This window comes from Sceloporus undulatus, chromosome 2 (assembly GCF_019175285.1).
Source record: "Sceloporus undulatus isolate JIND9_A2432 ecotype Alabama chromosome 2, SceUnd_v1.1, whole genome shotgun sequence".
In the NCBI taxonomy this organism is placed as follows: Eukaryota; Metazoa; Chordata; class Lepidosauria; order Squamata; family Phrynosomatidae; genus Sceloporus; species Sceloporus undulatus.
The window spans coordinates 70620373-70624463 of NC_056523.1; the positions used below are offsets into that span (position 1 = coordinate 70620373).

General features: G+C 39.3%; 1 non-coding gene across 1 annotated transcript; it reads right to left on the reverse strand.

Moving 5' to 3' along the window:
• Window positions 1–452: 452 nt before the first annotated feature.
• On the reverse strand, window positions 453–561 carry LOC121924537. The gene has a single exon (XR_006102649.1). It is a non-coding gene; the product is annotated as a U6 spliceosomal RNA (small nuclear RNA).
• Between the last annotated feature and the right edge of the window lie 3530 nt (window positions 562–4091).

The following is a 4091-nucleotide window of genomic DNA, read 5'->3' on the forward strand; positions in this document are numbered from 1 at the left end:
ACTTTCTAGCAATACCCATAAATGACAGGGCCTTTCAGTAACTGCTCTTAGACTGTATTTGCCTGTAACGGCTGTCTGTCTCCTTTTGTTCCATCAGCAGGCAAAGACTTTTATTGCAACAGTCTTTCAAAAACTAAATGATTTTAAAGAAATTGATTTTAATAGGGTGCTGTATTGCTTTTAGAATGCCACCATGGTGTAGTAGTTTGAGATTTGGACTAGGAGCCTGGGAGAACAGGATTTAAATCTCTGCTTATCCACAGAAACCCATTGGATAATCTTGGGCAAGTCACACTCTTAGCCTTAGAGGAAGACCATGGAAACCCTCCTCTGAACAAATCTTATCAAGAAAACCCCATGGTAGGTTCATCTTAGGCTTCAAGGCAGACAACAACAATTGCTTTCAATTGTACTATTTTAACCTGCTTTTTTATTATTTTTAACTATGTGCTTAAAACTATGTGCTTCAAATAATATTGGCATGTCATCCTTGGCAAGGGCCATGCTAACTTTCTCTGTATCATTCCAATTTTAGTACAGTCGGCCCTTCTTATACATGGAATTTTTATGCACGAATTCAAGCATCCATGGTTTGAAAATGTTAAAAAAAAAATTAAATTTCAAATATGAAACCTTGGTTTTCCATTTTTTATAAGGGACGCCATTTTGCTATGTCATTATATTTAATGGGACTTGAGCATCCACAGATTTTGTTATACGCAGGGGATCTTGGAACCAAACCCAACGTATAACAAAGATCCATTGTATATGTGTTAACAAAGCAATTTAATGCCATTTTCATATTAACGTTTTGTATCCTTCAGCTATATTATCTGTTTTAATTTGTAAGCCATCTTAAATCCAAGATATAGGGTCCATACACTTTATCTATGGGCCCATACAGACAGGCCAAAATAAAGCTGCTTCGAGTCACTTTGGAAGTATGCTGTTTAAATGACACACGCATCTTTTCAGAGACATTCTTTGTTGCATTTAAAGCACACAGACCACTTAACATGAAAGACATTCTCTTTCGTGCAACAGATTCATTTCATAGGGGGTTGCATGGGAATATTTCCCTCTAGAATGGATGCCTTATCAGCCAGCCATTTAATTGTGAGATGGACTGGAGCATGGCTTTGGCATGGCTTGTGGCCTCTTAGGATGCATGAATCATTTAAACAGCATACCTCCAAAGTGACCCGAAGCAGCCTGTCTGTATGGGCCCATAGATAAAGTTAACAACAACAATATAAATACACAAAATGAGCCTTTCTGCTATCTCACAATTAAATAGCTGCCTGACAAGGCATCCATTCTAGAGGGAAATATTCCCATGCAATGCCCTTTGAAATGAGTCTGTTGCATGAAAGAGAATGTCTTTCTAAATTAGGACCAAATGTCAATTTTGTTTCTTTTACTATAGACAGGATCACTAAAAATGAGCATTTTTATAGAGGAAAGATTTTGAAATTTGTATTTCATGTTCCATCAGTTTGCTTAAGTCAAAATAAATGAATGAACTGTTTCCCTGATGTTTCATTTCCCCCCTCCTTCCACCATTGCTCACACACACATTTTCCAATTTTCGTTTCAGTTTGGAGATATAACAGTAATTCTATTTTCAGAGACATTCTTTGTTGCATTTAAAGCACATACCACTTAACATTTACAAGTAATGTTATTGTTCCACTGTTGGTATCGACACCATCTGCAGTGCTAAAAATACAGTGCCTTCTCAGATATGTAATCAGAAGAAAGCCTGATACAAGGAGCTGTCTTGTACTGAAGAAGGCCAGTGGCCTATTAAGTAATGTCTACTGGTGCCAAACATAACCCTACAGAACCTTGGGGAGATGGCCTTCCTCTACTTGATATACTTTGATCAGAGATGTCAAAGCCCAAATATTAAACACCACCCAGAGGGGTGACCTAAGTAGCAAGGTGTCCAAAATACAAATAAACCTGAAAAAGGAATGACTTTGTGGTCCTTACTTGTATACAGACAGAATGAATGGGCCAGAGGAAAAAGTTTGAACCATAGAGTTGGAAGGATTCCAGTCCCTTGCCAGTGTGGGAAATAGACTCCTACAGCATCACTGATAGGTAGCCATACAGGCACTCTTTGCTTAAGAGCCTCTAACAAAAGGAACTCTACTACCATCCAGTAATGTATTCAAGTCTTTTGCTAAGTCTCAAGTCAAGTCTCAGGTCTCTATCTTCAACTCTCAAAACAAGTCTTAAGTCCTTGCAAGATACTTTAAAGTCAAGTCACATGTCAAGTCTGGGAGCCAGCTTTAACAGAAAAAAGGAGGTGGTGGTGGTATGTGTGTCTGTGTGATGGAGTTGGAGCTACAGTATCTAAAAAATCAAGAGGATATATACAAACTTAGGTAAAAAAAAAAAAAAGTCTTGGAGGAAAACAGCAAATGAGCTTGGGGCTGAAGGATCCTTCTAAAGTTTATCAAAAGCTTTGGAAGACTCCTTCAATGGCCAGCAGGGACAGGCTGCTGAGTAGACCTCAACTTCCCATTTAAGCCCATCACCTAACACATTTACTGTTTCTGGATGAAGTTAGACCAGCAATTCAGGGATGAAGCAGACAGGCATGAAAGAGCAGCTTCTGGCTGCTCCACCTCCAATTGGCCCACGATTGACAAGACCGCAGCAACTGCACGGCCCACTCTGAAAGTGGGCCGCCATGGCGACCCCAAATGATCTGGCAGGAGGAGCAGTTTTTCTTTGCTCCTTTCTCTAGTAGCTTCAGGCTGCCTTTAGTGGCCTCAGAGTGACGTTTGGCCAATCCAGGGGCATGTGTCATCTGCACACCATGCCCCCAAAGTGGCTGGAAGCCGCTCGTTTTGGACCATGTGTTTCAGGCATCTGTCATTAAAAATATACAAGTCTTGAGTACAATAGGGTTGGATGCGTAATTTATTGGTGAGTCAAGTCCAAGTTGAGTCATCAAAGCAACTTGACAGCAAGTCAAGTCCAAGTTAATTGACTCAAGCCTACATCACTTCCACCTTCTGTTCCCTTGTCTAACTATCTTGAAATTCTTTAAATGCAGAACTTTACATTTATCTGCAGTAATTTCCATCCTATCTGTTTTTGCCCAGTTCCCCACCCTGCCAATATCCCTTTGAATCCTGATTCTCTTTTTTAAGGTTTTAAAAGATGTCAAAGCATAGGGGGGAAAGATAATATCTCAGCACATCATATTACAAATAACTTTCTGTTACATAAATTAAGAGCCAAAGACCTGCCTAAATAAAGAGCATTTTCCAATTCTTATATGTGTATAAATCCTATGTAAATGATATGCTAAACGCATGCAAGTGAGAGGTGGGATCAGGCAAGCATGATGCTTCCCCTTCCATGTACCTGATACTTTAAATACAAATAACATCTAAAAGGAGTAGCATCTTCACTATGAATTCTAAACACAAATAACACCTTCGGTATCTTTACATCATTCAGCACTGCAAACTCAAGAAGTGCTTGGAGTGAAACGCCAACACATAAGACCAAACTGGATAGTGAATGAGCACAACAGCTAAATTCTTTCTCATTGGTATTTAGCCTAGAGTCGCTTCTTTGACATTGTTTCAAAAATGTAACTCAATACTGGCATATATGCCAGAGGTTTAATGCTTTGTGTTTGCTATAAGCAACAATCTGTCTGATGCTACTCACCAGATGATGGCATATATATATATATATATATATAGAGAGAGAGAGAGAGAGAGAGAGAGTTTGAAATAGCAGAATTTCCATTTGAAGGGTTTGAGTCTAACTTCAGGGAGGGGAGGACCTGCCTTGAAAGTCATGCAATTACTCTAACCTGGTGGTTGGCATGAGCTGAGACTTGCTTTGGGAGTAGAAACAAAATCAGTTTCATGCTTCTTTGGGCAGAAAGCTCAAGAGAGGCCTTATATCTTGCAGTATCCTGTCTGCAAGTATGTCTGTATTCAAAATCAAATATGTATGTGTGTGTGTGTGTGTGTGTGTGTGTAATCACAACCAAGATCCTTCAAAAGCTCTCAGGTTTTTTTTATCGGTCGGCTAGAACATTTATGTCCATTACAACA